General features: G+C 41.2%; 1 protein-coding gene across 1 annotated transcript in view; it reads left to right on the top strand.

Annotated features, from left to right (window-relative positions):
• Nucleotides 1-18,204: 18,204 nt before the first annotated feature.
• Nucleotides 18,205-25,027, top strand: part of CDH7 (cadherin 7) — a 119,987-nt gene continuing 113,164 nt past the window's right edge. The window contains exon 1 of the mRNA XM_036323527.1: nt 18,205-18,393. The gene's annotated coding sequence lies outside the window, so the exon portion shown is untranslated. The remainder of the gene's footprint in view (nt 18,394-25,027) is intronic.

Genomic DNA, 25,027 nt, shown 5'->3' with positions numbered 1-25,027 from the left:
GGGGAAGATGCTCTGACTGGTAGGTTAGCTTGCTGCTGGGGTCTGGCTGATTGGAACTGAGCGAGATGGGCCAGACACGCCCTAGAGCCCTCCTTCGTCTCTCCCCAGCCCTGATCATGCACTGATGGGATCCCTTGGCCTGGTTTGCACCCTCTCGCAATCCAGGCTGAGGGCCCCCCAACCCCCGAGTGTACAAATTTCATGCACTGGGTCTCTAGTTGGTTAAAAAGATCATATGGGTTTCAAGTGTACATTTCTGTGCTCCATGATCTGCATATTGTATTGTGTGTACACCACCAGAAGTCAAATCTTCTGTCACCATATACTTGCCCCCCTTTATCCATTGCTACCCCCTTCCCTCGGGTAACTACTATACTGTTGTCTATGTCTATGAGTTTTTGTTTGTCTTATATGTTCATTCGTTGCTTTCAGATTTATAGCCCACATATGAGTGTAATCATATTTCTTGACTTTTTCTGTCTGACTTAATTTGCTTAGCATGATATCCCCAAGGTCCATCTACCTATGCTGTCACAAAATGGCAATATATTTCATCTTTTCTTATGGCGGAGTGGTATTCCATTGTGTATGCCTAGGACCTCTTCTTTATCCAATCATCCATGGAAGGACACACTTGGGTTGTTTCCATGTCTTGGCCACCATGAATAACGCTGCAATGAACATAAGGGTGCACATATCTTTGCAAATTAATGTTTTCAAAATTATGGGGTAGATATCCAACAGCCTAATTCTAATATGCTACAAAAATAAGTAACTATAATTATAGGGTTTTTATATAAGACATGACCACCATTTCCTCATCTCAAACCACTAGAAAGTGTTCCTGCCCAGGGAGGGTCCTGGCACTGCTCTGGGTGGAGGTACTGGAGAAAGAAGGACTTCAAAACTGGACAGAACCTTCCCCTCCTGGCACTTGATGGATTGAATTACATCAGTGAGGCCATTTTAAAGAGAAGACAATAGCTCCCAGATAAGACAGGGCTCAGGAAAGCAAAACAAAACAAAGCAAACCTGATGAACATATCTAGAGAAGTGAAGTGTTAATAAGAACGAGCGGTTAGTAAAATGTCGAAGCACAGTATTAAATAATAAGCAATTTACATGGATCTATGTTAGCTGGACGCCTTTACACTATTAAATCACATAACTAATAGTCCTCATTCTGACTTCATGCTTGCCAAGTAACAGCCTGATTATAGGGTGGCTTCCGTGTGGCATGCCTGCAGGTGGAGTGTCTGGTTGCCTCCAATTAGATCGCTCATTATAAATTGATAAACGGGTGTGCAGTATTCTTCCTGAGCTTGGATAATGTGAGACCACCCCTGCTCCTGGTGTGTTGATAAATCAGCTTTCCAAGCCACCTAGACATAGAGCCAACCCTTGAACCTGGGTGAATTTAAGGCTGCCTTCCTATGAAGTTTTGTGGGAGACAGATAGAAATGTCTTCCTTTAAGGCTCCCAATATCTCATTGATTGCAACTTTTCTGAATTAAATTCAATAATTGTCACTATTGGCAGCGTGAAGGTCAGGAATAACCTACATGGTAGCATGTTGGATCCAGTACTGTCCTATAGCTGAGGCGAGCATAGAATTCAGAGTTTAATATCAGATCACAATTGAGAGTGAAAAAGATCACTCACCAAATGTAAAAAACAGGACAGGAAGACAGTTATAGAAGAGGACTCCTAGGAAAACCAGGGTATATGTTTGTCCTATTATAACTCAGGGTGCTGGACCAATCTTGAGGTTGAACTTGAGCTTGTCATTGTGATTCTTTTGTGAATCTATCATGAACCAACATCAAAAGATACAGCTTTTTTCTCTTGTCATTTAGGCTCACATCCCTCTGAGAACTTCCTGAGGCAGCTCCCGTGGGCTTTCTGCACTCAGCGTGCGTAGCACAGGCAAGCTTTTCTCTGCGGGACGACCTTCAGCCTGGTGACCTCAGCTGTGCTTAGGTTATTCTGGATTTGCTGTGTCTTACTGAGGGAGTCTCTTCTGTAAGGAGAGAAAATGAAGTTTAGGTCTATACAAAATTGTCACAGTGCTAATAGTGGTTTTCATTGGGGGCAGGGAATGGGAATCAAAGGGGAGGAGAAACATTTACTTTTTATTTATAATTTTCTGTACTACTTGGATTTTCTTGGCTTTATTTAATTTTTACTAAGAGTCTTTTAAAAAATGTTATCTTACACTTTCCAAAATTCGTAAGGACCTGTGCAGTGTGCAATGATGGCCCCTGTTAGTGCCCCATAAACTTCTGAGTGGAGCAGAAATATTAGACTGCTTGAAAATCACTGGGGCTTATACAAAGCTCTAGTAGAGAGAAAATATATGTCTTATCAGATAATACGATTTGTATTATATGCATAACAAATAATATGTGTCATATAAAACACTGGATTATTCTTTTCTCTCCTGGTTACCGTGAATTGGGGTTTATCACTGAGAACCATCATGCTGGTATTCCCAGGGTATGCAAAGTGAGATGTCTGGGTGCAACTTCATTTGCTGAAAAATATTCCTTTGAGTACATTTTTTCAGATGGAGGCAGCTGCTCTAAATCATGTGGAATTAAATAGCACCTACTAAATTTCTTAAAGTGGAATTAATTAAAATTAAAACATACGCATGTGAGTGAATAAATATAGAAAAACAATTTAAAACTCCATAGCAAATGCCTGTTGTTTAAAACCAGCTCCATGCATAAGGTTGCTTTTGGTGATAATGTCAAGGGTTGTATAAAATATATTACTAAGGTCTAATCCAAAGAGAGAAGCTCTGGTCTGACTCTCTCCAACGATGGAAATCATAGAGATCACAGGGAGGAAATAACTGCACACATGTCATCTTGACTGCTAATACAGACACTGCAATTTCTCTGAAATATGTGGTCTTCCAATCTTATTGTCTTTCCAATTCTAGACAGTGTAGTGATGAGATTAAGAACACCTCAGTCTAGCCGAAACCGGTTTGGCTCAGTGGGTAGAGCGTCAGCCTGCGGACTGAAGGGTCCCAGGTTCGATTCCGGTCAAGGGCATGTACCTGGGTTGCGGGCACATCCCCACTGGGGGATGTGCAGGAGGCAGCTGATCGATGTATCTCTCTCATCGATGTTTCTGACTCTCCCTTCCTCTCTGTAAAAAATCAATAAAATATATTTAAAAAAAAAAAAGAACACCTCAGTCTAGTAGCAGATTGGAGGGGGGAGAACTTTGAAAAGGAGGTACTAAAACAAATTGGTAGGATGTATGTACATTTCCTATGTTTCATATATTTAACACATTTTTCAATATTAAATTTAAAAAGTAAATAACCACACATATGCTATGCTTACAGTTATATAGTAATGTAAAAAGTAAATAATTACATGTATACTATGCTTATGGTTTCTCTCCTAGGAAAGAAAAACAGAACCTGTGAAAATGAAAATTGTTGATGCATTAAGGTAGGAAAACTGTGATAATGGAGAGAACCCAAGAGGCAATGGACCAAAAAGAGAGTTATTTGTCTTTCAGAAAAGGTTTCAGAGAAGAATCGCAGGTTCTCAGCAGCAGAACCACCCAGTGACGCAGGCTGACAACATTGACCATAATTACCATCAGCTTCCGAGGCCCCTCTGGATAGCGTCTTTTCAAATGGTGGGAATGGGAGGGCAGGAGAGGACCAGCAGGGATTCCCTCCCAAGCAAGTGAGGCGGATGTTGCACATAACAGTCCCACTCACATTCCACGGAGGAGATTCCAACCTTGTGTAGTTCCAGGTGGGTGAAAAAATGTACTTTACTCAGATGCTCACAAAATAAGAGAAAGACCAGTACTGAGGGGCAGTTGCCAGCCTTGATCTGGCACTGGGCGTATTTTTCCCACCCTTTACTTGTACTATTATTTATTCAATAAGGACAAAAAAAAATTCAGGAATAATTGGGATCCATTTCCAAATAATCCCCCATTTGTTCATTTGGATGTTTAATAGCAACTCAAAATTCTTTAACAGCTGAAGAGTAGGTTATGACCTAAAATAAGGACCATATGACTCATCTGGCACAAGCAAACCTTTTGCAAGAAAAAAAAAAAAAATAGGAGTTCCCATTCTGAACAGGTACAACTCGTCTGGTGGCCCTTGCCAGATGTTTCACTAAGAGGAATAAACCTCCCATCATACACTTAATTTCACACTACTGTTCCACAGGGGGGAATATCGTCCTGACCCATCTGGTGAGCAGCTTCCGCCCTGAAGCATGAAGATTGATAGCTGCTGTAACTCTACGCTGGCCAGTCTACTGTAACTGCAGATGCTACTCCTCCTTGTGCGTATGTCTAATTATCTTTAGGATCATTTTCTCTCATTCATATCCTGTTGCCTAGAGTTACACAGGTTAAAAATGTTATTCATCCTTGAATGGTACTCTAAAAAAACCACTTATGAATGTTTAATACATGGTTCTTATTTTAATAGCTACAGGTCACCTGACTTTTTGAAAAACTGTTCTATTTATTTTTATATTGCCCCCAGTGATTTGAGAGATGTATTTGATTAACTCCCCCCCCCCCGCCTCCAAAATATATCATTGGCTCCATTTCCTCCATGCCAAATGTCTTTGTTTAAGCTCCATGGCAATTTATAGTCATGAACTAACTTCCTTGTTGCTAATTTCACTGTAAATTTTATTGTGTTACTAGACACCCTCTGAACACAACTCTAACAAATCAATACACTGAATTTATATTTGGCATACAGCTATTAGCACCAGTAATTAACTTCCCAAACAGAGGCATTATTTCCATCTTCATTATTAATAGCATGTACATCTTGGAGAATTATTTCTATTTGCATCTAAATCATCAAAAGAAAATGTGACTAAATCCCCAAACCCAAGTGAATTCTAAACTTTAGGGACGTAATTTCTTGGCCTAGGATAGCTTTAAGATATATTAGAAAAGGAGCAAGTTGAAGAATATATAAATTGCCAATCATGAAAAGAGCTGCACATCGTAACAAAATATAGATGCCACCTGAAAAAAAGAGCTCAATATTAAATACTACTCAGAGTTTACGTAATTTTTTCTGAAAGAGTAGAGTCGACTCCTATTCAAACGACCATGGAATGGACTTAAAGGTCATGGAATGGACTTACAGGTCACTTTAGTAAGGCAAAGGCCAGTGAGTTCTCACTAACAAAATAATTGGTCTCTCATAATTTTTAGGAGGTAACTATCTTGGTTGAAACATGTGCTGTATTTGCTTGATGATGGTTGGGAAAATGCGCAGTCTTCCATATATTTGCATCTGTTTATTTGTTGTGATGTTATTTTATAACAAAATAGCTTAAATTAATCTTTAAACATAACTCATTTACTGACTGAGTGCATATGCTGTGCAGGATTCTCTACTAAATCCTTTAATATGAACGAGGACTATCACCTCCCCTCAAAAACGGCAGCTCTTGTGGGGATAAGGAGAAAAATACCCTGAGCAAAAGTTCTAACATAAAAAGCTCACTGCTACCAGGAAATGGGAGATCTGGGGTTGAATGAGGAGCATGGAATAATTACCTTGAACTTTAGCACAATAATGAATCATGAGAACTGAAAGGTGCAATTGATGCTGCTAATTCAAAGAATATAATTCCATCAAAGGAGTAAACGAACCTCATCTGTTCTTAGATCATGTTTGCCCATTGTTTTTATCTCAACCAATGCATCAGGGACATTTAATTTTAAATGTAAATATGAGAACTTTGACGCATGTTCTTTTAAAATTTCTTTGTTTAACCATTTTATAAGCACTGATTAAAAATGATAGTACAGTGGGGCCTTGACTTACGAGTGTCCCAGCTAACGAGTTTTTCGAGATACGAGCTATCTCTCGGCCGATTTTTTGCTTTGAGTTGCGAGCTAAAATTCGGGTTACGAGCCAGCTTCAGATACCCCACCGCTAGTTGGCGCAGTGAACGTCACAGTGAACTCAGCTCAGCGTCATGTGTCTCACTCATTCACTGTTGATTTGACATATGAGTAATTTGAGTTACGAGCTCCATCATGGAACGAATTAAACTCGTAAGTCAAGGCCCCACTGTACCATTTAAATCAGCTTAAACTGCTTTTTATGTAATTAATTTCTGTTATTTTTTTACTTTTCCTTTAAGTCTTTTTTTTTTTTAATATATTTTATTGATTTTTCACAGAGAGGAAGGGAGAGAGATAGAGAGTTAGAAACATCGATGAGAGAGAAACATCGATCAGCTGCCTCCTGCACATCTCCTACTGGGGATGTGCCCGCAACCCAGGTACATGCCCTTGACCGGAATCGAACCTGGGACCTTTCAGTCCGCAGGCCAACGCTCTATCCACCGAGCCAAACCGGTTTCGGCTCCTTTAAGTCTTTGTTTTTGAAATAGATCTATCTCATTAAGTTTTAAACTGCTCACATACAGTCTATGCTTAAATCAGAGCACAATCTATCAAACTGTGCCTAACCATCACCTTCCTTCAAACCACATCCTGCTGGCCCAGCCGGCATGGCTCAGTGGTTGGTCATCGACCTATAAACCAGGAGGTCATGGATCAATTCCTGGTCAGGGAACATACCAGGTTGCAAGCTCCATCGACAGTGAGGAAGTGGGGGGTAGGGTGGGGAGGTGTGTGTATGTGCAAGAGGCAGCTGATCAATGATTCTCATCATTGATGTTTCTCTTCCTCACCTTTCCTCTCTGAAATCAATATATATATTTAAAATCACTTCCTGCTTATGAGTGTTTTTCTTTATCAAAGCCTTCAGCCTTCTGTATGTGTCATGTGCGTCACAACAGTCCTTTATCTAATGACATTGAAAATTCCTCAGGTGTCAGAAAGACACAGAAATATAGGGCATTTGATAATTAGGTGTAACTTAATAAATGGCCAAGTACTATTTTTCCTTATTGTCATTCATACAACTACCTTGTAACTTCTTAAGTCATTAGGGCCTACTTTTCAACATGACTGTGCCTTAATATCCAGTGTATCAAATCTAATGCTGTGGTTTATTGTGGGCAACCCTGGTTGGTCTGTTCTGAGCTTTTTCCTCCCTTCCACTGAATTGAAGTTATACTTATGCCCCGCTGGTGGCTTGAATCACCTCAATTTGTTCTGGCAACCAGACGCAGCTGCTCCCTGTGAAAGGCGCGAGGGCCACTGAACACCGCATTAAGGATCAGCCCGGGCTGAATGTGGAGGCGCGGCCCTTTCTGCCAGGCCAGCGGAGCATGTGCAGGCAGATTTGCTCCAGTGCAAAATGGTGCGATGATTTAAAGCCGGCCTGGTCTCTTTTCCCCTCTCGGTGTCTTTTCTTCTTCCTTTAAAAATGAAACAGGATAGTGGACAGGCTGGTATAACCTTGGGAACATCTGTCGCTTTTCACCAGGTCTTAGCAGAGGACAATACGTTTGAAAAGGGCACGGAGTTCCTGATGACAGGGGGTAAATAAAAGCCCTCAGCAGAGAGGAGTGTGGAAATGTTTCCACACACACAGCGTAGTCTCTTTGTGCCTTCTGTCAGAATGGGTCTGAAGAAAGGGTTTTCCCCTCTTTCTTCCTAATGAAACTGCGGGGGGGGGGGGGGGGGGGGGAATATCTTCCCACTGGGTGCTTAATGGACTTTCAGAACTATGGAAAAGATACCTTCCGCCTCCTTGCTTTTATTCTCAATAACTTAGTCTTAAACTTAATCAGAAGTGGGAAGGAATGTATGCTTCTTTGCATTCTTTCACATCTGTTATTTTGGAGTTTTCTTAAGTTAACTTTTATATATTAAGTTCAGACAGTTTAGAGAGCAATTGTTAGGTTTTTTGTTTGTTTGTTTTTATGTTTTTGGGTTGTTTTTTTTTGTAAAAATGAATATTTTACACTGATTATTGTTTCCCTTGAATTTGTTCTGTTCATCTTACTCCAATTACCTAATATTGAGCTGCAATTACCATTAAATGTAGATAATTTATGTAGGATCAGTTACCAGGGGATTTTTGCAAGATATTTTTTTTAATTTAATATATTTTATTGATTTTTTACTGAGAGGAAGGGAAAGAGATAGTTAGAAACATCGATGAGAGAGAAACATTGATCAGCTGCCTCCTGCACATCTCCTGCTGGGGATGTGCCTGCAACCCAGGTACATGCCCTTGACCGGAATCGAACCCGGGACCTTTCAGTCTGCAGGCCAACGCTCTATCCACTGAGCCAAACCGGTTTCGGCCGCAAGATATTTTTTATGAGCAATTTTGCTCACTTCAACTATGACAGTGAGGTATGAGGCAGTGGATATGTGTCTATCTCCTGCAGCTTCTGCTTCTTAAAACAAACAAAAATTAATCCCAATATCTATCCTTTTTTTTTTTTTAACTGACCTATGTTTTTGGAATCCTCATAATTTTGCAATAATATATAAAAGAAAAATATGAAGATATAGATTGATGCCTAAAAGGATAAACGATTTGTACAGTTTTCAATGAGTAGTATCATTGTTATATTTATAACTAGAGGCCTGGTGCACGAAATTTGTGCATGGGGGAGGGCTCCTTCAGGTTGGCCTGTACCCTCTCACAATCTGGAACCTTTCGGGGCATGTCCGACTGCCGGTTTAGGCCCATGCCCACTGCAGATTGGGCCTAAACCGGCAGTCGGACATCCCTCTTGCAATCCAGGACATCTGGCTCCTAACTGCTCGCTGCCTGCCTGATCACCCCTAACCACCTCTGCCTGCCTGACTGCCTGATTGCCCCTAACCACTCGCCTGCCTGCCTGATTGCCCTGGGCCAGCCAGGGGGATGGGCCATGGTTGTTCTTGTCTCTGGTCATTCTGGTCATTCCACTGTTTCAGTCACTGGGCTTTTATTATATAGGATAAAGGCATAATATTTCTGAAAATATCTGAATTTATACATATTTTTAAAAAATATAATGGGTCACTTAATACTCAAATTCTTGTACCAGCATAGTATATTTACATATGATATATTTCATGTTTTAAATGCCCTTTAAACTTACTAGCTAAAATGGGTATAATATAATTTATTCCAAAATAAAAATGTTAATTGCTTCATAGTCTTTAAAAATATTCTGTTCAGTTTAACTGCATTATTATACTCCCAATCCTATTTACATGTGTGCTGTTAAAAATATAAAAGTACAATGTTGTGTTCATGCCTCCTATGCCTCTCATTAATAATAATCAAGTTGTCCTATTTTTAAATCAGAAGTAAAAATATCAAAACAAATTCCATATAAAAAGTATAATTTAGAAATACAAAGACCATTTATTATAAATATGGAAGAGTATGGTGGGCATAATTGAAATAGCTGTTGTTGTTTTTTTCAAAGAAAGGAATTCTTATAAATTGGTTGTTAATTAACATCTAGACCATCCCACTAGGCCAGGGAAAGCTAATATTACCAGTGTGTTTCATAACCAGTGTCCATGAGATGAGATGATTCATATTTTGATCATCTCATGCTTCTAATAGATTTATCTAAGTGCTAAGATCACATCTAAATCAATGGGTGTGTAAAGCATGAAAAACCTTGATAGCATAAGTAAAATAAGAAATTTTTAAAATATATTTTTATTGATTTCAGAGAGAAAGGGAGAGGGAGAGAGAGATAGAAACATCAATGATGAGAGAGAATCATTGATTGGCTGCCTCCTGCATGCCCCCTACTGGGGATCAAGCCCACAGCCTGGGCATGTGCCCTTGACTGGAATTGAACCCTTCAGTCTGCAGGTTGACACTCTATCCACTGAGCTAAACCAGCTAGGGCAACATAAGAAATTTTTTAAAAATCAAGTCATTTGGACACTCACATATAATAAAGTGAATGTATCCTGGGAGGTGGTACTAAGGTTTCTCAGGTAATGAGATAATGTTGCTGTGTTAGGACTGAGCTTTCTAGTCACTTCAAATATACCAGACAGATAACTTCCACACATAAGAAAGATCTTATTATGTCTAATGGTTAAATGGGGGGAGCTATCCTTAGACTTTTAATCTGCCTATTTCTATATCTTATGCTAAAGGCTGAATGTTTGTGTCATTCTCCCCCTCCCCCCAATTCATATGTTGAGGCCTTAACCCACATGGGATGGTGTTTGGAGGTGGAACTTTGGGACATAATTGGATTTAGATGAGGTCATGACGGTGATGGGATTGGTGCCCATATTAGGTGGTGAAGAGAACAGAGTTCTCACTTTGCCCTGGAAGGACACTGCAAGAAGGTGGCTGTCTATAGCCAGGAACAGAGCTCTGCCTGCCATGTTGACACCCCAATTTCAGACTTCTAGTCCCTAGAACTGAGAAATAAATCTTTGTTGTTTAAGCCTCCAAGTTTGTGATGTTTTCTTACAGCCACAAGAGTGGACGAAGACATTTTACCTTCTGTATTAGGGATCCTAAATTTACACACCTGCAAAGGCCTGACAGTTAAATGAAGGAGTGAGCTCTCTGTGATAAACATGTGTACACCTCCCACCTCAAGGGCATAGAAAATCCTCCAGGTCAGACATACTTTATAGTAAGAAAATGCAGCCTCCTGTGGTCCGATTTTCAGTGTGTAGAAGAGAAGTCAGAAATAGAGACTTGTATCTACAGGAAGACAAAAGAAACAACAAAAGTCAAAGCAAAACTGGGGGCCAAATATGTCTGCAGGTTGGCTGTGATTAGAGCAGCATTGCACTACACACCTTGATTCAACAAACTATAATACTGAGAACATCACTTGTCTTGCACATTTGTATTCATTCAAACATGAGACGTAATCTAGGGGGATTTGCAAGGTCAGTTGAGCTATTTTTTCAGAAATTTGGAAAGCTATATTTTGTCTTAATCTAAGAAAGAATATTTCAATGTTTAAAGAGTGCCTAATAATTTTCTACCAAAGAATAGAGCTCTTTGTACTCATAAGTATGTTTTAAATAATTCGTCCTTTAAATTATTTAACTTTTGGGTAGTATTGTATACTATTTCATACAATAAAGGAACAGAATTATCAATCACTATGGATTCTAACACCAAGTGACATTTTGGTCATGAGCTATTCATTTGACTTTGTAGTATCCAAAATATAGGCATTTTGCCATAAAGCAACCAACTCTTTTAATTCCTGTTGTAAGAATGAGAATTATTATTTGTATTTACACTTAAATAAAATTTTAAGGTATGAAGGAGAGCCATGCCTACAGAATTATTTATGAAAATACATTTCATTTTTTAATTACAAATTCATTACTATCCAAGGTATATAGTATATCATTAAAAATGAGAGTGTCTACAACCAAATTCTTTTTCCATTGCTTAGAAAAGGTATGAAATGGAAACACATTTCTTGGTATCTGAAATGCAAACTATCAAATAATTATGTCTGAATGTCTAGGATTTATAGGACTCCCACTTTGGATATTGTAGATGGACCAACCGGTGTGCTTTTCTTACTGGGTTTTTATTCTTATTCCATATGTGAAGTTTGTCATGAGATTAAGAGCAAACCCCTTTATGTTTCTGAATTTCAGTTTCATCATTGATAAAATAAGGATATATGCTTAAGTGTCTTCAAAGCTGTCTTATGTAGGTCATTTCACGCATAAGGTATTGAGCCCAATTATCCTCAGTGACTGGTGGTAATTTAGTTGCTTACTAAGGCTCATTAACACTTTCCTATATTTGGAAGGAAATCTTTAAGTTACTATAGCATTTTTCTGTCAGCATTAAATGTAAAAAACCCTAACTAAATAAACAGAGCGTAATGAGTATTCATTTCCACAACTTATTCTCAAATAAACAAATGTATTAGGAATTATCATGCCTTATTTTATTCAAGAGGTATGTCTGTTTACGTTGGTGCTGATATATCTTCTCAGCTTGATTCCTGTTAGTTTTCTATTGAGTCTTTTGTAGCGAGGGACCCTCCCTTAACTTGGGATTTAGAGTAACCATTCACTGGGTGGGGAATGGAGTGAAGGAGAAATGCATGTTATATTCCATTTCAATCATTCAGACCTAAACGTGGGAAGTGGAGCCACTTACAACTCAAAAGAGAATGGCTGCTTCAGATTCTCCTTTGTGCTTGAAGGAGTTCAAGTTCATAAAAAGACTACTGCTCTTCTCAACCAGAAGTACCTGTTAGGGTGGCTGTTCTTCGGTGTTTTATTAAGCATGCTCAACTTCCTAAAAATTCACCTTTGGAGAAGCTGGCTCATCTTGTCAAGTCTTTCTTCATAAGGTATACAGTTTCCTTCACTAGTTTTCTCTCCAGATTCTCCTTCTGGATATGAGATTAGCCTGAAAGTCACGTACTCCGGAGAGCTATAGGCTGGCTCCAAGCAGCTGCTGGAAGCAAGGCCATTCCTACATGCACATTTTATGTGTGAGAAGAGCACTAGTAGAATTAAGTGGCACCAGCTATAAACCCTGCAGAACCTAGGGCCAGCCAGCTCTCTGCATCAACATGCAGGGAGCAGTCAGGTTAGCAACATGGAGAGGAGCCCAGTGGGCACAGGCAGAGAAACAGTGGCCCAAATATAAGTGGAACAAGAGAAGGCATGCCTAGGGGGCCCTTTTTCTGTCTAGGGGAGTAGAGGATTATGTATAAAAATCTAATTTTATCTGGAAAAACAATTCCCCTTTAAGCCCATTGCTCTTTGGAGATTGTTTAGAGCTCTTGAAATATTCTCTCCATAGTCTCATGTCTCCTACTATCTGCATACCCTTCATGTCCAAGACCCAAGTGAAATGTCAGATTGGTTTATGGTTTTTAGATTCTCCAATAGCAAGTGTCATCTTCCTCCTTCCAGTGCCGCATCACACTGCTCCCTGGTCTCTTACTGAATTTAGCCTTATCCCTTTCCTTTTTATAGTTATGTGTGTGCCTGGAATATTCCCCGGGGCCTTGGCCTTTCTTTCCTTTGTAGCTCCTGCAATGTGTGCCATTAAACCTGGTACACAGCACACTCCACAAATAGTTTTGAAAAGAGTTTATTGTGAAAATCTACTTTTTCAAAGGTTCTGTGGCTTATGGCAGCGTGATAGAGCAACGTGTAGCAGAAATTTGCATTATTACTTTTCTCACTGAAGGGTTAAGAAGGTTTTATGGTCAAGAGATAGCACACATCTCGCTATATATGTTATTTCTGACAATTTTGGTTTGAGCTGCTTTTAAAAAAGTAATTTCTGTTGCAACTATTCTAAATCCAGAGATACAGTTGCATACCAGTAGTATCATCTGCTATTTAAATACATAAATGTTCCCTTGCTTTGGCATTATTTAATACCAATGTTGAGAAATTTAACTTGCAACAGCAAAAAATTCTATTTCTTCGTACTATTAAAAATGATAAACAATGACCCACAAAGTCTCTCATTCTCTTGAGCCCCGAGAAGACCTGGGTATCTGGGGGAGAATGGAATTGAGAGTCAGTACGACTTGCTTTGCTTAGATGAGGGAGAAATGAATTCTTCACCTTCACTTTCCAACCCACTATGTGTCATTTGGTTCCTAATCTGGTTCCCATTTCCTTCTGTGGCTTTTGCATCAGATGAGGAGTAAGCTATTGGGAATCTCAGCGCAGAAGTGGCACCTTGGGCGGCACAGACTGAACACCTCAGATAATCTTCTCTCGGGATTCTCATGCCTTCATCCCAGACTGCTGAGTGCTGTTGTCCTTGTGCATAAGGGCTGAAGCTCCTGAAAGGCCTGTTACCCTCTTCCTCGCCTGGGAGAACTTTTAAGGAGAGAATTCCTGAGACCGCCCTTGCATTTTTTTTAAACAATTCGGTGGTGTCTCAGGAGTGCCCTTATTCTGTGAATATCTTCATGGCCCTTGAACTGAAAAGTGTAATCTCCAAATAAATACTTATTTTTGGACAGATGGACTTTTTTTGCATCATGAAATGAGCCTTTGAGAACATCCTGGGCAGGAGAATGGGTGTATTTTCTCAGACTTTGGAGTCTTCCCTTCTATTATTCCGTGAGTGACACAGTCACCCATGGGATATGGCTGGGGGGGGGGGGGGTGGTTCTGTGATGTTAATCATAGGTACATGTGTCTGTCTTCTATTAGTGTCCATTTATGATCCATTATTGGTAAGTGTAGTCAAGAAATCATTAAATCTACTTATATTTCCTGTTTACCTCCAAGGGATTTTCATACATTAGTGCCACAGCTGGAGTCCAGGCCGGTTTTCTCCCTTGGATTTCTGCAATAACTTCCTTAACTGTCCTCACTCCCAGACCAAACCTAACAAGAAAGGCCGCCAGGGTGTTCCTTTATCCACCGCAGTTATGATTGCAATGCCCCTTCATAAAACTCCTTGTGGTACCCCATCATCCTCATGGTACATTCCAAGCATTTTCTCTTCCCATTCAACACTTTTCATCATGTGGCCTCTTTTGTGTGCTCCCACACTTGACATTTTGCCCACTCCTCGTCACAATGGGTATGGTGTGTGCAGATGTATCCACCTCCTTATTCTCCCAACAAATGAAAAGATTCCTGAAGACAAGAGCTGTATTTTATTCATCCTCATGTTCCCATCTCCTAGTCTAAGGATCAAACAACAGGGGTTCAGTTAACATTTACCAAGTTAGTGACTGGCAACTGGAAATCTAAATCCTTTCTTTCCTACAAGATGGAAGCATACCTAATTAGATAAAATATATTGGAGAGTGTAGACATCCTCAGGAAAATGCTAAGCATAACATAATGAAAAGATATGTTCTTATGACAACTACAATTTTATATTGAGAGAGACATTCACAAGAAACTATAAATGGTCCAACTTTCTGAGCGCTTGCCTTGTGTAAGCGCTTTCTGCCACATCTCTGTTTTCCCACCCAGGGAGCCTCAGAATATCTAGAATGACTTAGTTCTCAATGGTTACTTCTCTTTGACCCTTAGCTTCCAAAAGCCCAGTCCCCATCTCTGGTTTTGGATTAAGAAGGCATCTATAATAATAAAAGCATAATATGCTAATTAGACCGGACAGCTGCAAGGGAAGCCGGTGCTGGCAGCCCGGGGAAGGAAGGCCTACTCATGCATGAATTTTGTGCAACGGGCCTCTAATAAGAATATAATCTAACCAGCAAGGTCATCAGAAACTTCTTATTTGTACCCCATCTGCTTTGGTAGATACAACAATGTAGGGAAATAACCTTCCACACTGACAGAAACCATGGCAGAGTTCTACCGTTTCTGATTCCTCTGTCTTCAAAATATAGTGCTGCTATGGCTGCTTTTATTAATTCAATCAATAGTAAAAATACATCGGATGGAGGGGTTTTTTTTAAGTAGGAAAGAAAAGGGGGCATTCATCAAATTTGCAAACAGCAGCTTATGACATTGATGAGCCAAAACCTTCAGCTGAGGGGATTCTAATAAGAGTGTTATATATGAGTAGAAATATTAAGACAAATTTTTAAAAAAACTATATGGAAATACTATGAAATTTCATAAGTAAGCATATGCTGTCATAATTTACATTTGTATTTCGTGGCATCTTAAACATTTGGTAGCACCTTGGGGTTGATGTAGTACAGCAATTTTTCTTTGTGTTTCTCAGAAGACTAGGTTTTCTAATCAACCAAAAGTTGTAGGGAAAGGAGGGGGAGAGGAGGAAGGATCTAATCACACATACCTCATCATGTGGACCTCTCTTTAATTTGTTGTTCCTAATGTGGACTTTCTCCTAGGAATAAAGTACAAACATCTCCCAGGCCTAGAGGCCTGCAGGCTCTGTCCCATGTCCACCACTCCTGCACCATCCATCCTGACCTCCCCTCATGCAGGACATTGTGTTTCTCAGACACACTCACCTTGTTCATTCTGCCCATGTCATTTTTCGTTCAGATCTTCACAGGCCAAGCTCATTTCCATCATCATATCTCAGTGTAAGTGCCATCTCCTCAGAGGGAGACCGTCGGTGATCTCCCCAGATGAAGGTGTGTCCGCCAGTTACTATCTGAATCATCTGCCCTCCTCCCTTGCCTTCTACCTATACCCTCCTGTTGGATAGGACCTAGACCTTCTTCCAGGGGGAACAGCTGGCTAATGCCAGAACCAGAACCAGATTCTGGTGAACTGAACTCATTTCACTTCTTCTAGAATATATGTAAAGGTTGTGGTTTAAGGGCAAAAAAAGTTTTTTTTTAAAGGAAGGCCATCAGCATGGGAATACCTGGTTCAAGATAGAAGCCCACACTGGGGATCCACACTTATGCAGAAACATATAATTAGAAGAGGAAACATTGGGGAAAATTTGAGGAAAAGTATAACCAACAAACTTTTAAATAAGTAGTCTCCAAATTTTTTCCTTTTTGATGTGATGTCCTTTGATTTTTTTTTTTTTTTTTAAAGCTAGTTAAATGAACATGGGATAGTACCAATGGCTGTGATTCCTGATCACAAGACCATTTCGTACCAAGGAAAGGCTGGGCCACCAATGAGCAGGTTATAATAGGTTGGTGTGTTCAGTTATGTTATTGCTGACTGGGGTATGAACATTCACTTCTTTCACAAATATTTACTGTGGGCCAAACATGTGCTGTGTCTTGATCATACTGAATATTAATCTTTGCCTTCCAGAAGCTTCTAGTCCAGAACAATTATAAAAATAGGTCCCAGTTCAGAAAATTTTATTAGATAAAGCAAGATGAATGTAAAGTTACAGATTGCATGATATTAAAAAAAAATGAGGATTTTTAACAGGAAAACCACATGAAAGGACTCAATGATGAAGCCAAGATTCAATGTCTGGATGCAGGAAGAATGACGGTGTCTCAGAGAAGTATAGTGTGAAATCCTGGGTGATGTCTACGGAGAGATTAGCAGGTCTGTTCTAAACATTCTGACTTGGGGTGATGACTGATGGTTGAGTGGAAATGGACCATGAAGCGACCATCCAAGCAGGCCTGGAGTTGGTGAGATAACTTTAAAATTGAAGCATTGCTAAGAACACAGAGAAGCATGGTATCTGGAACTTCACAGAAGGTCAAAAAAAAAATGTCTGCTGCAGAATTATTAGCACATAATTCAATTTTAAATACCAACTAGTTGAGAGGAAAAATGCAAGGTAAATGGACAGGAAGGGGAGAGCAAGTGTGCTTGAGTGAAGGCAAAAGCAGACTGGAATCCTATGCTCACATAGCAGGTATTGGAAGACTCAACTGTTAAGGATGGATAAGAAGCAGAGCTAATTCCATTGGCTGAATGAGAAAAAATAACGTGTGTAGCAATAATCTACTCATCTTCCTAACCCCTGCAACAGAACACCTGGCCACCAGGTGAAATCATGCACCAGGGCAGACAGAGGAAAACAAAGCGTGCTTAACTCCACTGGCTGCAGCATGTTCCAAATAAAAGACTGGATCCCCTTCCCCACCTGGCCTGGGGTCTCAATCCCACCGGAGCGTAAATAGTGCACCTCGGAAGTTTTGCATTAGAGAATCCAGCAGGGGAGGAAATTTTCTGCAAGTAAAGAGTAGAACTAGGGCAGTCCGACGAAATTGAATGGGCAAAACTATCACGCAACAAAACTGTAAGTTCTGATTAGTTTTATGACTTTGCCTTCATGCCTCAGGAGTTCAATTGATCAAGGCTTCCAGGGCAGCTAGGGGAGGGGAGAAGGGTAAGGTGCTAGTAACAATTCTTAAAACTCTCCTCCAGCTCCGCGCTTTCAAATGCAAATACCTCGCTGAGTAATGGACGGGCTGCGGCCCCTCCTACTTTCCCCCAGCTCCTCTGGATTTTCCTGCGAAGAACTCCATCTGTCTGGAGGGCGCTGGAGGAGGGGCGCGCGTGGATGCGCGCGTGTGTGTGCGCGCCTGGCGGCGGAGCGGCTGCCTTTCCAACAACCCTCACTGGGTCTCCGGTAGGTGCCCAAGTCTCAGTGGCTCCCCGAGCTGGCCGCGCTAGGCGCTGACTGCAGGCGACCAACGCGGACCACAATCACCTGCTCCGCTCCTTACCCCCGGCGCCCTCCTAGATCTCCGACGCCCACCCCTCTCCTTTTCTTCGGACGCGGACGCGCGCTCCCGCTGCTCCGGACCTGGCGCCCCGGCCGCCCAGGGGAGCCCGCGGGGCCCCTCGGAGCAAGCGGAGGCGGCCCGGGCCGGGGCCCTGAGCCCGCGCCCCACGGAGAGGGCTGTGATTGGAGCAGACGCCCGCGTCCGGCAGGACGCAGCGTGTGCCGGGCGGGCGCCGCCAGTCCGCCCGACGCGCCAAGCTGCGCGCACTGGGTCCCGGAGCGCCTGCGGGCGCCGGGTCGCTGAGCGCGCGCCCTTTCGGATGCAAACACCCGGGCGGCGTGGGTGGCGAGTGCCGGATGCTTCGGGGAGGGCGGCGGGGCCCCAGGTGAGTGTGACTGGCTGCTGGGGGCTGGGACGGCTCTGCCGGGCAGAAGCACGTTGTGGGCATTTGGAAGCTCGACTCCGCATCGAGCGGAAAGAGGGCGGAGGGATCCGCGTAGAGTTTCTCTGGTGTCCCCAAGTTACTGCTGTGTGGCCGTGGGGCTTGCGCACCCAGGCAGGACGGGCGTGCAGATGGAGCTGAGGGCGCTCGGCCCGGGGAGCTGGTGATGCCCGACACCAGGTACGACGCAGTTCGCGAGTTCAGGGTGAGCGCAGACTCCAGCGCGCTTCGGATGAAGCGATAAGCACGGTCTGGACCTCTCTTCTCCAAGAGGAACACCAGCGGGTCCCCTTTGACCTGGGATGGAAGGGGGCAAAAGTCTGCGCTGCCTGGGCCGCCAGGTTCCGCAGCAGCTGTCTGAGACTGGAAGGGGGTGTGCGTCTGCGTGTGCCGGGTCCTTCTACATCCGCGCTGGACTCCTTTTACCTTCCGTGAAGGTGGAACTCATCTAAGAGTGCTTCGCTTTTTGCTATAGTTAGTATTCTGCTGCTGCTGTGCATCTGCAGGGCGTCCCGCTTCCCCCTCTGCCCCGCTGTTCCTTGGGGGTGCCTTGGGGAAAGGGCGCCCTCCTGCCGCTCTGAATGCAGGGTGGACTTCCCCGTGGGTGCACCTGCTCCATGCTGCTAGTTGCTGGTATTCGACCTCCCAGCGTGGATGAATGAGAAAGAGCCTTTTGTCTGTGTTGGCTGCACGTTTAGATCGTTAACCTTAAGGATTTCTTAGATACTGTCCAGGTGAGTCAAGGTTAGTAATGAGTTCATCCAGCTGTAGGCAAATGGGAACCTGTGAAGATAGCGTCAAAGATTAGGTGTCTCAGAGCTTTGGAGCTTGAATATACTTCAAATGCCTTTTATTTTGCAAAAAAAAAGTAGCTTCTCTTTATTTGGTAATTTATTAAGTGAAGGATCTTTAAATTGGACCCACGCTCATATTCCCTGGAACCAGATAGGTGTTCAGATCATTTTTAATGCAGAAGTACATGAACAGAACTTTGGCGGGGGTGTGGAGGTGGGGGGTGTAGAAAAATGTAAGTAACTGGAGACTGTGTGGCTCTTGCTGACAACTATGCACTTTAAAAATCAGATTAACATCACACAAAAAGTGTATTTTAAAAGAGCTTAGGGGAGTAGTAGCAGCCCCTTCCTTTTTTTTAAAGGAAAGTTTTCATTGATATATTGCCAGCAACATCTAAATAGTTTTTAAGTGTGTCTTTATAAAGACAAGTGGGGGGGGGGGCGGGGAACTAAGGGAGAAAATAATTACATTGGAAGCTTCCAGTCACTCACAAAAAATTACTTTCCCAAAGAACTAGTTAGACTTTATATTTACCTAAGCTCTTTCTTGTTACATATATAAAGGGGAAATACATCGAGAAGCATTTTCTTCCTCTTTAGGGCTACTTGGAACAGTGTGAGTTAAAATTCAAAAGAACTGAGGCAGGTAGTCACATTGGCAACTTTGTGGGAATCTTACTTATGGGTGAGTGTTTAACAAGGAACGGAGTGGCAGGAGCAATTAGGTGGCATCCAGCGTTAATAGTCTTTATCTGGTCCAGCTAGCTGAAAGTCTGTCTGTGTGAGAGGAAAAATAAAGGGAACAATAATCAATAGTGCAGACCAGCACCCTGCTCAAAGCCATCGAGGCTGCAGCTTTAATAAAAGGGCATTGTGCACTCACAGCCTGAGATATTATTGTAATTAGGGGCTGCAGTAGGTCATTAGGATTGTGTTAACAATCAGCTGACAGGCTCACAACTCTTCTTAAGTCCACTTTTATTGATTTAATAGCACAGAGCTGTTCCCTTTCTTATAAAAGGGTGACTGTAGAGCATCTATATGACTGCAGTTTACCCTTGAATTGACTCTAGTTTTTCTTGTCCAATGCAGAAAAGAGGGTGGAGAGCATACTGAGTTGGCCGCTGTTCAGCCTTCCTGGATCTAAAAATCAACCCACTGTGTCTCCTCAGGGGTAATGTCTTTGCTGGTCTCCCTATCATTCAGCCCTTTAGGGTTTTGTGGAGTGTGTGTGTGTGTGTGTGTGTGTGTGTTTTGTTTGTTTGTTTTTGAAGGCAGAGCTGCTGTAAACTTCTCAGAATGTTTACTGATTTGAAGAAGTAAATACATCTGTGTGTCCAGTCACATACTTTCTTAGATTTTTTAGAAATCTTTTCTAAAGCACTGAACCCATAAATTGTTTAGTGTTGTGAATGTGTATGCCTGAGTGATTTCAACCTTCCTGGATTTTGTCAAGTGCTGCGTTTATTGCATTAGTGGTTTGTATCACATCATGGTTCTCACACACAAAAATGTTTTTCACTTGCTCAGAAGGCTTCAAAAGCCTTAGCTTAAATTGGGAATTTCAGAAACTTCTAAAATAATGAATACACGTTATTTGATGGCAAAGTGAGTCCTTGGCGTGAAGGAATCGGTTGCTTTTAAATGGGGTGATACAGGGGAGCTGAGGACAAGGAGGGAAGACATGTGACCAGAGTCCTGTGTGACCATCTCAGCCTCTGACAGGCACAGCGGATCTAGCTGTAAGCAGCAGTCCTCGGGTGCCTCCTCTGGGAATGTGTTGGCTTTGCAGAAAGATACCCCAGCCAACATCAATCCCCCTTGTCCTTCTGCACGAATCCTCACTGAGGAAACCATCAGTGCAAATGATATGCAGACATCTGTCTGTACATTCACTTCAGATTACGCTATAGACTTCTGTTCTGGTAGAATTTCTCTTTGGCTGTTTTGCAGAGTGTTTATTGAGACATGGTGCCTTTCAGTGAGGTCACATAAACAGTACCTGGCTCAGTGTAAATGCAAGGGCAAATGAAAAATTAAAGTTGATACAGCTAAGATATGTTGTAAGAGTATTAAGGAAAACCCTTTACATATAGTTCTGCCACTTTGTTATTATATAAAGAGCTCAGAAGGGCTGTGCTTTATCACCTTTTCTTTTTTAATTGGCATAGGCTGCTTCTAGTTAACTATAAACTATGATTCCCCTTTCTCTTTTATTACTTTTACCCACCACACAGGTTGTTTGTGCTTAGTTGAAATGGACACTATAATCCACTTGGCGAAGTTTTCACACAGTGGTCTGATAACCAGAGGCACACTGCAGGCTGTGTGGTTCATTTCCAGGGCCCCTGCCTGAATATTTAGGCCAGTGAACAGTGGGAGGTTGTGGTTTGTGGTTGTAATGCTGTCTGACCTGGGGGCTAATGGACTTGATCACAGTTTTTTTACGTGAGAAGTCACACGTGACAGAGAGCCCCAGCTTCACTAATTAAGATGTAAAAAAAATTGTCTTTTATGCACAAAAGAAGAGGGCTGTTACGTCAGTGGTTAAATTATTGAAGTTAATGCTAAACTTTTAATGGCATACAGATGAAGCCATTTAAATGGTAGTATATTTCTGTACTGGAAGCTGCAGGTGGCACTGCTAAGTCTAGAATGATTATAATGGGTACATTAGGAGCAGATTCATCTCCTATTCAAGATTTGCAGCAACAAACAACCAAATAATCATACCTGTACATTCTTACGTTCTAAGATATTTCCCTGAGTTGGTATCCTATTTCTGAAACATTCAGTGGGCCATTGTTCAAATTTCAGTGGAAATAGTTTACTTCTATAGTGTCACAGTATAGGAGGAAGTTATTTTTTAATCACCAGGGTTGTTTAGAAGGGGGGAAGCAGTTTTAAAGCTGGATTCTCCTCACCCTCCATTTTTTTTTTCTCCAACTGGACATGTAATCCTAAACAACAGGTCCTGTCACTCTCTTCTTCTTCTTCTGCCCTCCTTACCCTGCTGGATGGAAAATCCCGATGATTTCCTGCTTTGAAAATTCAAACTCATGGCCATATAACAATTTCAGTGAGATCAACGCTGCTTTTCTTGGCTTTTGGAGAAGCTGACACATTCCAAAGATAATAAATTAAAAAGCACTTCATTATCAGAGTGAGAAATACTTAACAGCCCCTTTAAATTACCCGTAGCATCTAGTCATGCCCAGTTCCATCAGTAACTGGCTGTGTGACCTTGGGCATTGCGCTAGCTGGATTCTGTAGATTTTGATTTTGTCCTTCATAAAGAAGACAAGCCTGCCTTGGGTTTTTCTAAAATGCGTTCCAGTTCATGTATGTTATTCATCTGTGGTTCTACCATGTGCAGGATCTTCAGTCATGAGGAGCAGTGCATTGGGGACGTCTTTATGGTTTTTTTTCCTGTAACATGAACCCTCAGGAGAACCAGTACTGAAATGACATCTTCATCCTGTAGGTACTGCCCTTAATAACTCAGCTTCAAGTAGGGTGGCCACAGCCGCTAACGTGCTCCTTGTCCTGGACCATTTTCTCTCTGTGCTGGCACCTCTGCTCATTCACGAAGAGGAGGACTTTAGAACATATCTTTTCACCTTCCTGCGTTCCCCCAAACACATTTGGTAGATCTGCTTTCAAAAGAAGTAAAAGTGTCAATGAGCAAATATGGTCCCTGCTACAGAGCAGGCCTCTAACTTTATGTACAGAGATAAATCACATGAGGACCTCAGTGGTAAGGGGTGGCAGCTGTCCCGGGGAAGGCGAGGACAAATGAAGGTCTTTAAAAAAGACATTGGACGAACCAGGAGGCGGACTTGTCATTGACTTTAAGTAATATCGTTTAATACCCAAGGAATGTCTAGAACAGAACAGGCTTCTTTTCTCTGACCGTACAACAGAACCGGTGAATGGAAGGTTGTTCTTAAAGCAGCGGTGATACCTTTACAGCGCCCTCTCACCACTGCTGTGAAGTGCTATCAGTCCCACTTTGAAGCATGTATATTGTTCGCCCTTCATGAGGATTCATTAAAAACGTGTTGCTTGTCAAACGTAGTCCAGTTTTTTTTAAAGCAGTCTTGGGATGAGACAGTTTCCTCTCAGGAGGCCAACAGAAAGATTTTTTCCTCCCATTTTGCTATTGTTACAACTGTGAAGCCTTGTACAATTATGTTTTATAGATCAGCCAGCAAACATCCGGAGGAATATCAGTTAGATTCTGGAAGTGTCTGGCAGTCATCCATTATGGATTTTTTTTTTTTTTTAATTCTCATGCATTACTTTCTGTCAAGCACACTGACAGTCCTCAAGTATTTTTACCATTGTTGTCCTAGAAAATGCATATTATTGAATTTATTTTGTGGCTGTTATGTCCCATCTAATTGTAAACTGTACATACCTTTAAGAGAACAAAACTTCCGTAAGTCAGTACTATCAACAGATGATAAACAGTGTGTTTGCGGTGAAATATACACTAAGTATATTTTCAAACAATGTCAAAGGCCCACTAAGGATGTTAACTTCAGACACAGAAGCATGAGAGCTGCTCTTGCCCATAATTTGGAGAAACTGTGATGGTATAAAGTCTTTACTGAGATATACTGTAAACCATTGTTTTTATTTAATATCAGACTCCATGTTAAGTGTCAACAAAAGCTAAAATAGTAATATATTTTATTTTAATATAATTGATAGTCATATTTTAAAGCTCAAGTTATTTCCAGAAGGCATATAGCACTGGGTACCTTTTAAAAAGCAGTTTAGCATACGTAAATTAATTGGTAATTAGGCATTGTTGAAAACTACTTGTATGGTTGTATATAAATGGGAGTGGCTGAATATTATACATTTGATGCTACTTGTCATGTTTTTAGCATGTTGCTTTTGAGATGGAACAGGATCTGGAGGATTTGTGCTTTTACTAATTAACGATTGGTATGCTGATTCATAAGTAAATTTCGTTGTTGTCGGTAAGGAATTTTTAGTCATTGTTTTAGGTATGAACAAAACATTCGCTTAAGAGCATTATTGTGACTTGATCTGATTTTTAAAAGTGGTTTCACAGTTAAGTGGAGCAGAAAATCCAGGGAAATTTTATAATAATGAATTCATTTTGCTAAATAATATTGGCTATTAAGGTTAAATGAATAATAAACTGTCTACGTACTTGGATATAATTGTTGCCACTTAGTTGAACAAAAATAATTAGAGCAAAATGTAGCATGATTAAGTGACTTCAGGTCAAATAAGTGATCTTGAGTAGTAAATACTGCCTGACTGATTCACACCCCCCCTCTTTTTTTCCTTTTTGCTTCAATCATTTAAAATTTCCTTTGCAAGGTTTCATTTTGTATTCTCTTGATTAAGGTGTGTTGTGCTGATCACAGTATTGTGATTTTCATGTGTTGTTTGGGGGAAAAGTAAATGTTAGAAATGAAAAAAATACAAGTTTTATCTTTAAAATATCAGAGCAAAAACAACACATTCTAAATATTACTCAGATAATTTTTTATTCTAGATTAATTATTAGTCCTGTAGCCATCACCATGACTCTCCCAAACATCTGTGGTTGGCTCCTATTCATTCTCCTCTCTTCAGATATAACCTATTCCTGGCTTCCTCCTCAGAGTTATAATGCTCCCCATTTGTAACTGTCCAGAAGTTGACACAGATCTGTAGACGTTACCTAAACTGAATACCATACATCATTTCTCTGTACTGGCTTTTTTCCTGAGCTAGTCAGCTCGCCAGACCTGTAGCGG

The sequence above is a fragment of the Myotis myotis genome, unplaced genomic scaffold, assembly GCF_014108235.1.
Source record: "Myotis myotis isolate mMyoMyo1 unplaced genomic scaffold, mMyoMyo1.p scaffold_m19_p_9, whole genome shotgun sequence".
In the NCBI taxonomy this organism is placed as follows: domain Eukaryota; kingdom Metazoa; phylum Chordata; class Mammalia; order Chiroptera; family Vespertilionidae; genus Myotis; species Myotis myotis.
The sequence above is the reverse complement of the archived record's forward strand: the minus strand, read 5'-3'. Positions and strand labels throughout refer to the sequence as shown.